Source organism: Dasypus novemcinctus, chromosome 11, assembly GCF_030445035.2.
Source record: "Dasypus novemcinctus isolate mDasNov1 chromosome 11, mDasNov1.1.hap2, whole genome shotgun sequence".
NCBI classification, from domain to species: Eukaryota; Metazoa; Chordata; class Mammalia; order Cingulata; family Dasypodidae; genus Dasypus; species Dasypus novemcinctus.
In genome coordinates this window covers 117,623,621-117,641,614 of record NC_080683.1, presented here as the reverse complement: position 1 = coordinate 117,641,614, position 17,994 = coordinate 117,623,621, and positions in this window count along the sequence as shown.

Sequence of the window (17,994 nt, the reverse complement as noted above, 5' to 3'; positions counted from 1 at the left end):
TAAACTGGCCTGGATGGTTTGGCTGATGCTTGACCCTGATCTTTATCTCCAAGGGAGCTGAGCGCCTAGGTTGCTTCTCTTTTATTGGCTAAGATAACTGCATTTGCCCCTTTATCTTTCTCACTGGGCATTGGATTACCAATAAATGGCCTGGCTTATCTCTTGGATTCTAAAAGATACTCTTCTTTGCCCAACTGTATGGAAGAAACCCTAAAACATCATGTTAATCATGGTCAATAATTTCCATGGCAGAGTAATTCCTTTCTCTGTCTGCTGTTCCACTGTTAAGCACCCTGGTGCTAGTTACAGCTATCTGTTCAGTGGAACTCCTATATCCTCTGGTTGAAGGTTTCTCCCCAGGAACTGAAACTTCTAATGCTGTGGAGCCTAAAGCTACAAGGAAGGAAAATATAGATTCTACAAGTGGGATACTAGGATGAGTGGTAAGAAGACCCAATTCAACTTGCTGTCCAGAGTTTCAGGACCCATGTATTCTAGCTATTGGAGATATAGAACTCTATATTAATTTTTGGTTACATTTGTCTACCACATTTTAGAGGCAAGTATTCCCAAACCATGGGGTGTTGACCCTGATCTGGGTCATTAATTGAATTTTTAACAGATCATCATTCTGTTGGTTAAGCCAGAAGTCTCTAAGTGTTGGAGTATATGACAAGAACAGTGGATACCGTGGTCATGTGTTTATACTTTTGTAACACCCTTGATGAAAAAAGGGGATCTTTGATTAAAGGCAGTTTTGTACACAGTACCAAGTCAATAGTTTAGGAGCTCTGTAAATTCTTCTTTCATGGTGCTAGTGAAGGCACTATCAGCAGGCAAGGCAAATTCATATCTGGAATTGGCATCAATTCTGATATGACTGTCAGGTCTGGGATTCGATTTTACCCTGCTTTCAAGCTAATACGTTAACATGTACTGTTTTGCAGATGCTGTCAGAAGACACAAGATTCCTGGATCAGAGACAAAGACTATTACTCATTGTACAGCCTCCATGACTTGTGTGAGTTCCCCTTGCTCTCAGGTCCCTCAGGGGTATTATAAAGGACCCAGATGGATGCTGTACATGCACTAGATTTGTGTCATAGTTGAGGAATACTGAGCTTCATAGCCAGCAATAAACAAGCCTTCTCTTTGTTCTAGAGGGAGACATGGCCTCATCTCTCATGCAGCATTTGATTGCTGCAAACACAACACTGAGAGATGTCCCAGGTAAGAGTTATCAGGGTCTTGCCTCTCGGTATACTCATAAGCATGTGCAGGACACTCGGGACCTATGGTGGGTTGCCTCTTCTAACAAGGACAAAGCCTTGCTTATTTCAAGGTGGAAGGGTTCAACGTAATCAATTTGCCACCAAGTGGCTGTCTGGTCTTCTCAAGAAGTGATGTGGTGTTGGGGATCCAGCATCCATCACTGTTGCTGGTACATTAGGCATTCACCCATTCCAGTTGCTAGGCAGAGCTTGATGAGAGGGCCCATGAGTGTTAAGCCCATACAGACTTTATTGAGTCACTTTGCAAGTGCTCCAGTGACCAACAGGAAAGGCTGGCTGACATCCATAGGATAAACCATCTTCTTCTCCTGGTGGATGAATGCTACTCTGCCAGGGATGATCTCTGTTGGGCATTCATGGGAAGTGCAAAGATCCTTGTGGTTTGTGCCCCCCACGAGGGTTCGTTTACAAACTTTTCTGCCAGACTTCAAATCTTGTTCTTTCCAAGTCTCTTCCAAGTCAAGCAATTTTCTACCGCTCATGAGTTTATATGTATATGTGTATAGAAACCATTTCTGACAACCAAAGTCTATCTTCCCACAGAATGTATATGTACCTCTGTCTTATCATGTACCAGTAAAAACAAACAAATGGATAAACAAAAAAAACAAAAAAAAACACCCAAATCACTGAAGGTATTTCAAGCAGTAAAGGATTTAATAGAGGAAATTCATTTCCCATAAAACAGGTAGAAGGGCTGGGGGAGCTTCTACCCCTTTCAGGAAATCTGGAATTTCAGGGATCATGGGCAACCACCACTGATTATCTCAGGTGCCTGAATGCCAAAGTGGGTGATTTGCAGGAGGACTCCCAGAGAAGCCGGAAAACTTCCTATCGGCTAAAGGCATGACCACCCTCTGCTGCTTCCAAATTTCATGTGAGTGTCTTTCTAAACTAAGATCTTGCTGAGAAATGTAGTGATACAGGAGAGAGCAACCTGGCCTGGTGCACTATCTCAAAACAGGGTCTGTTTCCCTCTTGTTTTGGGACTGTTTCTCTTCTCTTTAACCTCAAGTGCTGCCAGAAGGTTGACAGGCCAAATGCACGTGTTTAATACACTGGTATGCCTCTTAGCCACTGGCTGTATCCCTGAGATTTAGCTTTCTAAGGTTAAATAATGTGGGTAGTTGTAAGATAATTTCCCCCCTATTATCTCATTTCTAACTCTTAAAGCTCAATGAAGTTTCTTAATAAAGATTTTCTTTTAGAAACCCCCATGTTAGCATATTGGGACCCTAACTTGGCTGGTCTTGTGTTTCTATATCAGTAAATAAGAGAGAAGAAGCAGATTAAATTTGCCTGCTGGAGGAAAAAAAAAGTTATTTTGTCTCATTCCATTCTCAACTGAAAATGCATAAAACTATAATAACTCAAAAGTGACACCATGACACAGCCAATAAGGCATGTGTGCATAAAGCCTTTTATTTGATAGAAACTTAATGCAAATGCTTTCTCCTTTGGCCCTCACATCAGCCCTGCACAGGTCATTTTACTTCTACCCTTTAATGGACACAAGAGGCTTCAAAAGTTGAGACACTCTTCCCTCCCTAGTTGTTATTCTTTGATCATGTTTCAACATCTCAAGATGTTGTGTTTTATATTTGCAGGTGAGGAAAATCAATAGTGACATACCATTTGGGGCTGTCAAATTGAAAAAAAGTTAAAGCAATAGACAATATCAAGTGTTGGGAGATTGTGTGTGTGGGGGGGCAAGTGCTCTCATATACTGCTGGGGGGATGAAATGGAAGTAGGATTGGGGGACAAGTTGTCAATATGCATTAAAATAAAAATGACATACCCTTTTCTCTGACATTTGTTCATTTCTGACGTGACCATAGAGAAACTCTCACTTGTCAGAATGAAACATGGGGAAGGATGTTTACATACATCAGCACTTTCAGTATCAGAGAATTTGAAACTATGTGGTGAGCCATAGAAAAATGATTAAATAAAATAGGTCATCATAATAGGTAGAAATTATAAAGAAGAGGTAGAGTTATATGGATTATTATGGCAAATCTCCGAGACAAAACACTAAATAAAAAATGAGCATGTTGTTGGATAACAAGTAAAATGTTTGCATATATCTGCATACACATGTACATACATAAATACACACCCGTAGTTCTCTGTGTACAATTACCAGTTAAAAATATACAGGACTATGGGGTACGGAAAAATGCTCACACAACTGAAGGCCGGGATCAGATCTGAGAAGGAGAAGAGCATTAGGAAAGGTCAGCAAGAGGGCATTTTGTAGAGTCTAAATTTCTGGCAATTGGTGTGCTGACGTTTTAAAAGCGATTCACGTATTCGTGTTTTTATAGTGCTTCCTATTCATGTGTGCCTGTGGGCTCACAGTAACAACACAGAGGCACGCGAGGCGGTTCTCTCGGCGTGGTGGAGACTGAGGACTAGTGATCCCGCGAGCTGTGGACTCGTGACCTGGGCGAGCGCGGCCTCCCCTGGGGTCGGGAAGCCCTGCCTGCGAGGGTCGGATGGCGGCGCCGACCTGGCGGCGGGATACTGATTCTCTAGTGTGCCAGCCTCACATGACACGTCCCAGTCATCTAAGCAGGGTGGCAGGAGGCCAGATTGGTCCTGCTCCGTGCTTCTCAGCAAAGACTGACTTTGGGGGTAGAAACAGGTGAGGTATAGTGACCGTGCAGCCAGCACACCCTCCAGTCGATCTTGGAGGGCCTCTGGGGGTCTCAATGTAAGTCTTGAGGCAGCAGTAACCCCAACACGATTGACCCTGTGTCGTTGAATAAGGCCAAGTCTCAGCCAAAGCCCAGCCCCTCTCCTCTGGGGCAGCTTTACCTGACTGCACCAGCTTCGCAGCCTGACCAGGTGCTTGAGAATAGAGATGTCTGAATGGGATCATTTGGACAAGGCTCGAACCCAAACTCACTCTCAGGTAGAATAACAACGGGACGGTCTGTCTTGGAAATGGCTGACCAGCGCTGTGGCTGGCACGGCAGAGCCTGGATTATCTGGGAGCTCTTTGAACCTTTCTAGGGACTAGCTCAATCCGTAATTTTTTCTATGGGATTAATCTTATAAATACCAAACTAATTCTTGAATAATGAGATACTTTGTCACTTCTGATGAAAGTATCATCAGCTCCGCAAAGTTTTCTTACTAATTATTTTTTATGGACAATGTTTAAATATATTATTGTTAAGTGAATTAATACTTGATGTGGTAATGGCTACCTTCTCTGATGATTCAATTTTCCTTTTCAAGCCATCCTTTATGGATGGATAACTCATATTCATGATTCAAGAGTGACCTGGAGTCCTGAGGCAGTTATCCTAATGGCTTAAGCTTGTAACACCCTGGCCAGTCTGGCACTACATGGTACAAATCATGACATACAAAATTTCCAGGGGAGGTGGGTCAGTAAATTCGAGGTTATAATGTATCTGATGGCTCAGTATATCAGCAGCCAACATTTTTCTTCCTGATAGGTAGTCTGCTATGTTCTCAGCCAAACAAGCTCGGATTGCCTCGGTGGTAGTTGAGTCAAGGAGAAGGTTTGCTGATGCCTGGCCCACTTTTTGCCAGGAGCTGGGATCCATTGAAGGCCTTGCTGATCAATCCCAGAGCTCTTTCTAACCTAGCCCAGATACGCCTGCAGAATCCTTTCCAAAAGATGCTCTAAGGCAGCCAGTGGCCACCAGAGTTGGCACATGAGATTCATTTTGCAGTATGTTCATGCTTGGAGAAGAGTCTTATGAACAGGACAAAATTAGAAGTGAAACAGTGGAAGTGGCTGGAAAACATCTTGTCTTCTATGACAACAGGAAGGGATTCTTTGCAATTTACTCACATTCACATTCTTAGGTTGTGATTCCTCTGTATCAAACTATGAGTTATTGATTCCCCACCTTTATCTGGCTTTTTGTAGCTACCTCCATAGACTAAGGCCTCAGTAAAAAGGAACAAAGTTTTATGTACATTATAAAATGCTAAAACAGGCTTGTCAGTTGATGAGTCCAAAAATACGTAATGGTTCTAAAGTGGCAGAACAATGGCTCCCAAAGATGTCCACGGCTGAAACCCCGGAACCTGTGGACATGTTACGTTACGGGGCCAAGGGGAATGGAAGCTGTAGCAGATCAGGGTTGGCAAGCAGTGGACGCTGGGATGGGGAGGCCACCCTGGCTTGCCGGGGCGGGCCAGTGGAATCACCAGGGCTTTGTGAGGTAGGAGGGGAGGCAGAAGAGGAGCCAGAGGGCTGCAGTGTGAGGAGAACGCCGCCCAGCACAGCTGGCTTTACAGATGGCGGAGGGCCACGAGCCAAGGCCAGGGACGGCCTCCAGCCACCAGAAAAGGCAAGGAAACAGGTTCTTGTCTAGACCCTGCTGACTCCTGGATTTTGGCCCAGTGAAACCTGGGGCTGACTTCTACCCTACAGAACTGTAAGACAATCAAGTGGCATTGTTTTAAGCCACTGTGTCTGAGGCAATGTGCTACAGCAGTGGAGAGAAACTCATCAAGGCTGCAGTTTGATTAAATCCATTTGCAGTGCTAATTTTATTGTATCTTATTTTATTTATTTATTTATTTTTATTTCTCTCCCCCCTACCCCCCAGTTGTCTGCTCTCTGTGTCCAGTCACTGTGTGTTCTTCTGTGTCCGCTTGTATTCTTGTCAGCGGCACTGGGAATCTGTGTCTCTTTTTGCTGTGTCATATTGCTGCATCAGCTTTCCATGTGTGCAGCTCCACTCCTGGACAGGCTGCGCTTTTCTCGCATGGGGCGGCTCTCCTTATGGGCGCACTCCTTGCGTGTGGGGCTCCCCTACGCGGGGGACACCCCTGTGTGGCATGGCACTCCATGCGCGCATCAGCACTGCGCATGGGCCAGCTCCACACGGGTCAGGAGGCCCGGGGTTTGAACCTCAGACCTCCCGTGTGATGGGTGGACGCTGGGCCAAATCTGCTTCCCTGCAGGGCCCTCCCTCCCTCCCTCCCTCCCTTCCTTCCTTCCTTCCTTCCTTCTTCTCTCTTCCTTTCTTCCTTGCTTTTTAAAATTGATAAATAATTCACAAACCAAAAAAGTCACCTATTTTCCCATGGACGGTTGAATGGTTTTTAGTGTATTGAGAGGTGGTGGAGCCATCAACACTACAGGCCATTTTCATCACCCCAAAAGGAATCCCTGTACTCACCAAGCCCTTAGTCTCCACCTCCCCACCCCCCTCCCAGCCCCTGACAACCACTAATCTAATTTCTGTCTCTGTACATTCACCTGTCCTGGTTTTTCATATAAATGGAATCATACAATACGGGGCCCTTTGTGTTAGCTTCTTTCACGTGGCCATCAGGTTTTTAAGATTTATCTGTGTCGTAGCATGTAGCAGTACTTCATTCCTTTTCATGGCCAAATAATATCCAATTGTGTGGATTCATCACATTTTACTTCTCCTCTCTTGAGTTAATGGGCATTTGTTTCCTCCCCCCCCCCCCCTTTTTCCTATTACTATGAGCGTTCACATATGAGTTTTTGTGTGGACATATGTTTTGAGTTCTCTTGGAACATATAACTCGAGGTGGAGCTCCTGGGTCACATGGTGACTTTAGGCTTGAGACCTAACTAGTCCCCGGGCTAAGGGGTCCATGCCTTGAAAACCACTGTTTAGCCAAACTGGACTACGAGCTCTTCCCTCAAAAACCCTGATTTTTGACCCCTGTGCCTTTTTGGTCACTTCTTCTGCAGTGCCCTCCTTATCCTCACTCTTGAAAATCTCCTTATCCTTTAAGGCTGAGCGTGAGGCCCCTGCCTCCATAAAGTCTACCCAGCCTTCATCTGTGTGTGTGCTTTTCTTGTTTCCCTGCTGTTTCAGTTTTCCCAGCTGCTAAAACAAATCCATACAATGGGTTGGCTTAACCACAGGGATTTATGGGCTCATGGTTTCAGAGGTTAGAAGGCCTCCTTCCTTCCAGGGTTGGTATCTTCTGGCTGGCCGGCCACCTGTGGGGTTCCTGGGCTTTTCCATCACATGACAATGCACATAGTGGCCTCTTCTCCTTTCTCTTCTGGGTTTTGTTGATTTCCACCTTCTTGCTGCTCCGCTTGGTTTCTTTTTCTGTGGCTTTCCCTGTAAGTCCTCCAGCACCAGGAGTAAGAGCAGCCTGATTCCTCGGGCCACACCTTAACTGAGATCACTCATCACAGGGTCCTAGTTACAATGGGTCCACGCCTGCAGGAAAGAATTAAGACTAAGAACCTGTTTTTCTGGGGTACTTAACTCCAGGCCGCCACACCTGCCTGATTTGTAAGTACCTCATGGGCACTTACATGACTGTCTGTGAACCATCTTTGTGAGAAGGCTCTGAAGCCTTGTACGATGTTCCCATGTTGCAGGCACATGATGTTTTCACCTGAATTGAATTTCAGGACTTTTGATGTGGTTGTCCAAGGAGATGGCCCTGCAAGGTGGGACTTTACATTTATCTTCTTTTCCAGACATCTGATAAACCCCAACAATTTAGTACCTGAAGTCCTTCTAGGAGTTCTTTGCCAGCTGGTACCAGGATTAGGAAGAAGGAGGCCAACCCGAAGACGGGGAAGTGTCGGATTCCTCTAGGTTCTTGACCATGTTACAAAAACGAATTTAAGAACACACCAGTTTAGTTAGGCCAGTGAAAAGAATTTATTGGGAAATGGGGGGAAAGAACAGAACTTGCTGAGAAATGGGAGAGAAGGATGAATATACTCTGAGATTTGGTGTGGGCTCATCTAGACAGAGAGAGTGGGCTTTGGCTTGTGAGATCACCTTTTACACTATTAATTATTCCTCCTCTTGCTAATGCTAAGGGGAGGGGCCCCGGCTGTTATTGGTTACCCCGCCAGTGGAGGAGGCCAATGACGAGGCCTGTTTGGCATATCTGAGGCCAATGGGAAGTCTCGGAAAGAGAAACTGGGACCTCAAGGTTAAGCTCAATGTCTCAGTGAGGTCTGGTAGCCATGCTGTCAGTCGGTCATGTTGTCTATCAGTCTTATTGTCTGTTGGCCATGTCGTGGCTTGTCTTCCCCTTGTTTCCCTGGCCAACCTGCCTCAAAACTACAAAGATACTTTCAATTCTATTATTTAAATATTATTTCTATGATTACTTCTTGGACAACAAAATGATTACAATCCTGGGAGTCAGAATTGCCATGGAATGCTGGAAAATGACTTGGGGCAACAGAATTTGCCCCTCACCTGATTACTTCAAATGTAGATGCTCACCTCTATCTGTTAAGCTTTTCACATATCTCCTAGAGGTGTTTGGGGGAATATTGGTATATAGCATTTCCCATTTTCCTAGGTAAAATCCAGACCAAGACCTCTGCCTTCAAAATTATATTTAAAGGTTTAAGAGAAAACACAATTTAATTCTTAGGTCAAACATTAAGTCGGCAGACTGCATACACCTGCCATGCTCCCAATGTAGTTTACAACACCTGCTCAGGTATTTCCAGGCATCCATGTCATGTGCTGAATCTTGATGGTGACCAGGAATTTCCCCTCAGTGAGATAAAAATCAAAAGACTACCTTTCCACCTGGATCTCTTGGTGATACCTACAGACCGCATCTGGCCTTCTGGAAAAGCCACGTGCCTCTCACACTCCCTGTCATCTAATTTCCTGCCATGCCCCATGACACCAAGGAAAGGCCATGTGTTGTTCTAACTCTCAGCCATTATGTAATAGTCTCTTCCTTGTCCTTCATCCTTTTTCTCCCTCCCTTGGGGAATCACTTTCTGCCTGCTCAAGGTCTTTTGAGTCCCTTTGTTCTCTGACCAACTTCTATCAAATGTGCCTGTATCATTGACCTTCTGCAATAATATTTTGTTTTTAATATTATATTTCAAGCTAGGCACAATATAGGTAATGCCTGGTATCACTGCAGTTATAAAAAATAATGAAAGAACATGTTGCCTTTAAAAAATTAAGCTCAAAAACTTAGGTTCATTGAGATTTTGGACATGAACATTTATAAATAAGGTAGAAAACTGTTGAATAACAATATTGCCAAACACAAACAGAGCCTCTAAAAATCACTCAGTTAAGGGTGGGAGAAAAAAGGCACTGACCTAAAGAACTCTTGGAAGATGGTACTTTGTCAGGAAACTGTGGGGCTAAAGATGAAAGGCATTGCATGTGGCACTGTACTCCAGTTTGCAGAGTTGTTTCTCTTGGGGGTATGGGGTACCAATTCTAAAACCACTATAAAGGTATACTGAGATTAACAGGTGAGTAATGGATGGCAGATGGTGGGTGCTGGGTTACTCACTGTTGGAGAGAGAGGGTTAGACAAATGGGAGGGGAAGGCTAGAAAGGTGGGAATGGTCCATTTGGTACTGGATTAGATTTGGAGACATTGGAATGAACTCATGCTTAGCTTAATTTAGACACAGAGAGATGCAGAAATGATTCTTAGCTATGTGTGTATATGTGGGTCCTTACCACATAAATATAAATGTGCATTTAATATAACATATAATAAATATAAATATAAATTGATATCTCTCTTTCCTTCCTCTGTACATTGAGAGCATGTGGAGTCAATGACACCGCAGAAGCAAGGAGCACACCTGGCACCCAGACTGTGGTTTCTTGGACCTTCTCCAATAAGGGGCTCAGAGCTCCTGGGAGAAAAGGCTGGCCAGGCAACATACATGATGAGCCTGGAGCATCTTGTGGTGCCAGAAAGTCAGGCAGTGCTAACAACTAAACAAAACAAAACAATGTGGGCATGTCAAAGGGACACAGGTGCCCACTGAAAGCTCCCAATGGCCAAATGGAATGATCTGTTCAGCAAAATAAATAGCGTAGGGTTGTTTTATAACCTAAAGTATAAAATAAATATCCATGGGGCCTTACTGATACAAAGAAAGGATTGAAGAAATGAAGGTGGGGAAGGGGAGAGTGTGAAAAGAAATCAACCCAGTCGATTTCCCCCTCATTCTCATAGTGTTGTAGAATTCCCCATTTGGCTTTGACTCCTGTGCTCTCTCCCAGCACTGGCTCTGTGTGGACATGCCGGGAATCTCTCCAGACTCCTCCAACAGTTAATTTCCTCATGGAATGACTGGCCTATCTCTTAGCCCAAAGGGAAAGTTGCTCCTTTCGTTCAGGCTGCCCTGCTTCCTCTGAGGTGCAACCTTGTCCCTCCCAATTTCCTCATTAGGCCCCATGAGCTGGTCAGCGTTTCTCTAGCATTCCTTTGCAAGTCTCAGGGCCAAGCCCTCTTCTCATTGTCACTTTCATGGATTGCACATCTCGGCCATGTCTTTCTCGCCTTCTCTGTGACAGGTGCACTGTCGAATGTGTCCTCACTCCTCTAGCTCCCTGCATGTCCTGCTCTCCTGATTCTCCTCTCACCTCTCCAATCACTCCTGCTTGGCCCCTTGCCCGGAAATCTTGTTTCTGGCCTCCCCTTGAAGGTTGGTGTTGCCCAGAATTCCACTCTTAGCCTTCTTCTCATTGCAAAAGTCACAGATTTCATTATGACCAGTGATATTTACTGTCCCTAAGTCTGTGTTTTCATTATGCCCACTCCACAGCTGCCTCTTGCACACCCTGCCTGGATGGCCCTAATCCCAACATCCCTTGTTTGGAGAATGGCACTGTCCTTTCAGCGACCTAGGCGGAAGCTGGAAAGAGATCTTACGTTTCTCCTCCTTTCTCCCTCACCCACATACTCAGATCCAATTGTCTCCATCCAACCTTTCTAAATACCTCTCTATTTATCTTCTCTCTATCACCACCAAGGTAAACAATCGTTAAGGGCAACTATTGTGTTATCTGTCTTTTTTTCCCCTATTGCAGAGAATACTGGCACAATTTCAATGTATTTTGCAGAATATAAGAAAGAATGAGTAAGGGAATAAATGAGTCAATGAATCAATCCATCAGTCATGATTCGAGTCCACCCCTTCTGAGTGTAAGAAATGGGAGACTTTCTTAAGTAAAAATAAAGTGGGAAACAGTGGGGCAGTAGAGTTTATTAATATTACAAGGAACCACACGGAACATAGGGGATGGGTGATATGCAGGCTCGGGACAGGCAGATCAGCCAGTGCTGTCTCCAGACAGGTACCTCTCCGAGCCCCAGCAGCGGGACTGGGGGAGGGTATGAGCCATCACAACCTTCCTTCTCCATCTCCTACATCTGCGGGAGTCTGCTGGGCTCCGTCACCTCATGTGGCTGCTCACTTTCCTCCCCAATTCTGCATCCCGTTCTCCTCCATCCCTGGATGACCTGCTCAAGGTTTCTGTGTCTTCATGGTGGGTTGGCCACGCCCACAGCCTCATGGCCTGTCCGTGCTCGGCTTCCACATAGGCGCCTGCCACTCACTGCGGGGCTCGCTCGGTACTTCCCAGTTCGATGCCCTGAGAGCAAGCATCCTACTGGCCATCTCAGTTTTTACAATGCCCGCCCAGGTTGGACCACTCTTGGGCTGGGGTGCCCGGGCGAGTCTCCATAGTTTGGGAATAAGGACTTCATGGGACAAACTGTCCAGGCTGCCCTGGGCAGGGGCTGTGGCAAGGCAGTTCTGTGACTAGCACAAGGGCAAGCCCTCATGGCACTGCCAGTGGGGCTTCTCAAATATCTGTGACTCGGTGCCCCCAAAGAGGGCGGGGCAGGGGTTCACCCCAGGTTACGGGAAAGTCGGGCCGGAGGAGCCAGCCAAGTCCAGATCTCTTGGGAGTGTGGAGTGCGCAAATGCCAGGATGGGGCCCCAGAAAATCGAGAACTCTCAGAGGACTGGAAGTAGGCTACTGGGCATGGGGAACAGGGCTCAGAGAATGTCCTAGAATAGTGTTTTCCACACCTGGTTCCCAGCAAAAGGACTTGGAAGCAAAGCGGACAAACACCAAGGAACTGGTTTCACTGCTTCTAGACTTGCCCTTCTCCAGCTACCATTCTTATTTTTCAGGTAACATTTTTCCCATGATTATAAAAATGTTCCTTTAGAAATTGTGGGAAATAAAAATTATAAGAAAAGAAAATAATCATGGTGACAAGTTCATATTTCTTTTTCTAGCCTTTTCCTCCATGTTTTTTCAATTTCCTTTAAAAAACTGAGGTACTACAGCATATCTTTTCATATTGTAAATTTTTCTGTAGTTTTTATGTCACTGGCTTACTAATACATTTCCTAAAACTATGGTTGCAAAAATATTCTGTCATTGGGTGGTTACCATAATTTATTTTACTGTTTCCATTGGTGACATTGAGATTACGTCTGGGTTTTTACTATTAAAAATTAAGTAATTGAATTAAAAAAATTTTCCTGGAAGTAAAAGCATGGGTTAAAAGGCTGTATTGTCTTTTAAAACAAATTTGATCATGTACTTTCTCAGCCCACAATTCTTTAAAGAAATTTATCCTAAAGAGCCTTTAGGATGCAATTCTCATTTCATTCATTAGCACAAAGGATTCTTTGCATTCTGGCCTTTGCTTATTTCTCCAGCTTCATCTCCCTGCAAATTCTCCTGTGACCTCCCTGCCTCCACCAGCCTCCAGTACTTGGAGTTTGCCAGATGTGCCTGGTTTCCTTTTACCTCTAGGTGGTAGCTCATACCATTGCTTTTCTGCTTAGATCCCTTTCTCCCCATTCCTAATTTAACTCATCCTCTAAGACCTACCCTAAGTGTTGTTTTTTCCTAGGAAGCATTCCACCCTCACCCCCACTTCCAGTTTGGGTTATGTGTCTGTGTCAGCTTGCAAATTTAAATTCAATTCAGCTGCTTGTCAGAGAAAACCTGACTTATGAGTCCTTATACAACAAAAGCAGCTTCTTGTATTGGTTTAATGACTAAATATGCCAAAGCTAGCATATCTGTGATTCTCTTGGTCTTTGCCTCTTGGTTAGAAGATGGCTGCAACAGCTTCAGGCAGTTCCTAGGTTTCCAGGCAGAAATAAGACAGGCTGGAGGCAAAGAGGTTGGACCAACCTTCCATATGCCTTTTTTTTTTTTTTTCTCTCCACCAAAACAGGGAAAGCAAAAATCTTTCTAGAAGTCCTCAGCTGACTTTGGGCTCTTGTTGGGCAGAGCTGTCTCATGGGCAATGCCTAGCTTTAAGAGAGGCTGAGAAAGGGAGCCACAAGGACGCAACATGGGTGTTGGGAAAGTGTGCTGGGCTCGCTGATGAGCAGCGTCTGGCATGAGGCTCTTCTCCCATGCTCCAGACACTGCTGGGTGCCTCCTCCTCTGCACCTTCCAGGCCACAAGCATTCTGAAGTTAGGAAAAGGGTTTTACAACCCTGTTTCCTGAGGGACTCACATGTGTCTCCAACACTTCAATTGAGAAATATTTTCTGGATAAATGAGCTACTTTTAGAGACCATGGTCACCCTCAGTGAGGAACTTGGGCTAGACGAGCTTCCCCTAAGAACATTATCCAAAAGTGGAGGCACGGGAAACGGACTTTGGCCCAGTGGTTAGGGCGTCCGTCTACCACATGGGAGGTCCGCGGTTCAAACCCCGGGCCTCCTTGACCCGTGTGGAGCTGGCCATGCGCAGTGCTGATGCGCGCAAGGAGTGCCGTGCCACGCAAGGGTGTCCCCTGCGTGGGGGAGCCCCACGTGCAAGGAGTGCGCCCCGTAAGGAGAGCCGCCCTGCGTGAAAAGAAAAGAGCAGCCTGCCCAGGAATGGCGCCGCCCACACTTCCCGAGCCGCTGACGACAACAGAAGCGGACAAAGAAACAAGACGCAGCAAATAGACACCAAGAACAGACAACCAGGGGAGGGGGGGAAATTAAATAAATAAATAAATCTTTAAAAAAAAAAAAAAAAAAAAAAAAGTGGAGGCACTATATGAAAACAATGTACCGACCTGGCCAGATCATTGTTACGTTGAAAAGATGTTAGCTGAAGAGAGATACCTGGAGCAGGTCAGTGGTTCTCAAGCTTAGCTGCACTTGAGGTTATGAACCCCCCTTGCTCAGCCTCACCCTTACCAGGCTAGCTGAGGTGAGGCCCAGTCATTTTGTGCTGGGGCCACCTGGTCATGCTGTGCCCCTTGACCCAACTCCGAGTTCAGTGACATCACGTTGGTGGCTTCAAATTGGCTGTTGGTGGGAAGTGGCTGTGACTCAAGCAATTGAGCTCCTGTTTACCATATGGAGGACCTGGGTTCAATCCCTGGGACGTCTTGGCAATAAAGAAAAGAAAGAAAGAAAAAAGGTGTCCCAGACCTGTGTGGTGAGACGCGGGTCCCCACATGGCGAAGTGACACACCAAAAAGACGATGATGCAACCAGATAGAAAAAAAATTGGCTATTGGCAGGAGTATTTATACAACAGTAAACGGCAAATCCTGAAAGCCACAAATCAGCTCCTCTTTCCCCGCAAGAGCAGGTTTACTATACAACCCTCTGGGGATTTTTAAAAATTCCCCAGCCAGGTTTGAGAACCACTGTCAAAGGTTAGTTCCATTTCTGACCTGATTTTCCCCATCAGCCAAGACCCTGGATTCCTCTGCATTCCCCAGACCTGAGTGTGGGTGAGTGTCCACGTACAAGGCAGCTTGACCTGCCTCTTTGGAGCCCTGGAGAAGTCCAGAAGAGAGTGTAGAACTGTGGCTTCATTTGCAGTGGATATGGAATTTCTCTGTCCATGACTTGATTTCCTGCCAATTTAGCTCAATTGCTTTCATTCGGATCTAGAGATGCATGCAAATTCATGGGAGGGGGTGGAGAACGTTGGAATACTGTTGTGCAATTAAGAACTTTAATTACTGCCTCCAGGAGGCATGATTGTATGTGGTGTAATTTGCTGGGCACCACCCCTGGCTGCATCTGATTTGAGTGAAGTGGGCCCCACCCCATCACTACAGGGACCAGGCATCAAACTGGCTTTCCTGCATCATAAAGACACTCTACAAAATGCACAGCTTCCTTCTGTCTCAAAGACCAGATGAGTCATCACCTGCTTGGTGCAGTAAATTGCAATGTTAATGCAAGTGAAACTGCTACCACTATGTGGCTGGCGAGTCTGCTGAACCCTCAACTCCCAGGCAGACCAAAAGGGTCCTGGAAGCCCCAGTCACTGTTCTTTTCACAAAGTGGTGCCAAAGCCTTAGGGACTCAGGCTAGAGGCCAACATTGGTCACTGCTGCTAGGGGGCAGGCAGGGAGACGAGAGGGCTCTTTTTTCACTTGGCTCAGGTGGGAGTCCAGCCAGGACTTATCCTGGGGTTGCATATTAGCTGGATCAACAAACAAAAACAGTGAGATGTCGGGTTGGTACAATTTTTTGCTTAATATCTGAGACAGTTTTACAGTGAAGGCATCAGGACCTACCATTTCCTTAGAGGAAAGGTTTTTAAATTTATGAATTAAGTGTAATTGATTGGTGTAGGACTATTTAAACTTTCTATTACTTCTTGAGTCAGTTTTGATACTTCAGGTAACTTATTTCCACTTTATTTCTGTAAAAGCTGTGTTGCTCAAATATACCGTCCTGAAAAATGCAACAAAAAAATTCCTTTTAAAATGTTGAACAACCATTCAAGACATGAAGTATGTTTGGGCAAAGTTTCTTTCTATGTGGGCATTTTACCATCTATATCCTTTTTATGAAATGCTGCCCCCACCCCCTACTCTCTAGCCTCAGCAGCTGGGGTTAAAACTGATTTATTTTGTCTGTCTTGGGATCACCAGCACACATGAAGATAAACTCAGCCCAGAAAAAACTGAACCTGAGAAGCTTTGATTTTAACTTTCTCAGACTCCTTTTAGATACCCATCTATTTTCTAAACTATTCCTGTCAAAGAGAAATGGCACATAGAACCATTCATGCTTTGGTTGAAACTCCTTTACATCATTGGGCATGTGAGCATGTGATGATGAAAAGCTCTTTTGTATTGGGGGATCCTGGTCAGGTGAGAAGAGAACACCTGAAGATGTGATCTGTGTAAAGGCAATATTAATTATGGCAATTATGGGACCTGCTTAGCAGTTATGCCTAATTACCATACATACACAGTTGATGATACATTCAGGACAGCTGATCTTGCTATAAATTTTATTTGATTAGATTAGTGGACTGCATATGCATGTTCAGTCTTCATAGTTTATTGCTCACAGGCAAACTCACAAATTCAAAAGGCACAAGTCAGGATATTTTTAGGGTTGCCTAAGATGGGATGAGGTTTCCCCACATAGGCAAGGTGAAGGGAATTCTGACTAGGTGACATATTTCCTACCCTAAATCCAGCAGCTTCTGCATCACCTGTGAGCTTATTGGAAATGCAGAATTTCAGAATTTTGATTTAAAAATGAATCAAATTTGCATTTTTAACTACATTCCCAGGTGATTCAAGTAGTAATATAATTAAAGAAGCAGGGCTCTAGCTTACACTTTCCTTCATCAAGGGGAATGAATCGAGGAACCAGACTGCAGAGAAGCAGGTCACAGCTCCATCTGGTACTTAGTACTTTCAGATGGGGCCTGGTGAGGCTGGGGCTCCACGCCTTACCTCTGGGTTCCCTTCTGTGGGTCTCCAGCTGGACCTAGTAATCTGCTTTTACAACAAACACCCTCCAAATGTCTAAGAAGCCCTCCTAGGGCTCCAAGACCCAACCTCTAGGCTTAGCTGCTGTAGACAGTAGAGGGAAGGATAGGGGTGGGAGAGAGGCTGTGGTCAATTAATGCGGGTGGATATTGGGGTGGATATTAAAATACAATGCAGATCTTTTCAAGGACAACGAGGTCGTGCTGCAGTCACTCTCCTGCTCCCGGGCCTCCTGACTCACTGCTCTTTGCTCTCGAGGAGGAACAAGTTGGTCAGGAGACCGCGCCGCAGCTGTAGCTTTTAAGGGCACTGGAAAGATGCTGTGAAACCAGAGGGGGCGTCACCACATTAGAATCACCCTGACCAGCCGCGCGCACGTGAGGTCTCTGGAGAGGGCTGTGTTGACTGACTAGAGCAAAGGAAATTCCAGGCCAAGGGACCGGTTCAGATGCCCACCAGGACTCTAAGACCCCGTCCAAGGAGAACTCCTTGTGGTGAAGGCTCAAAGACTTGGGACCCTTTCCAGATGAGAATCCACAAGCGACTCAGTGACCGGCACGGTCCTTCTGAGAGTGCTAAGCAGATTACTTCCATCAGTATCGAGCCAGGAGGAGAGGCTGAGGTCACCATCGCAGAGGCTTAAGTCAACTATTTTAATGAATTGTCAGTTGCTAAAAAAAAAAAAATACAATTCAAAGGCTAGAGAAGGAAGAAACCTGCTGTGAGTTCCTTGTGTTCTCTGGCAACTTGTGTTTTTATACTTGAATTCACAGGGTCAATTACAAACAGCTCTTGGTTGAAGAACGTTCTTCCAATGCTTTTTGTCTGATCAGAATGTCAGTGACCCTTAGCCTTGCATGAAAACATATGGTCAAGAGGAAATACCCCACAGTACCCTGTCACCTCCCAGCACTCCTGTTTAAGTGGTTTACTCTAAGGGGCTCACGGTGTCACCCTTTAAGCAACATTAAAATAAAAACAAAACTTTTTTTATTAGAGAAGTTGTGCGCTTACAAAACAATCATGCACACTGCGCCAAATTCCCCCACATCACCCCTCCACCAACTCCTTATGTTGTTGTGGAACGTTTGTCCCAGATTACGAAAGAACATGATCAGACTATTAACACAACTATGGTCCATAGCTGACACTTTTTTCCATATTCCCCCTTTTATTAAC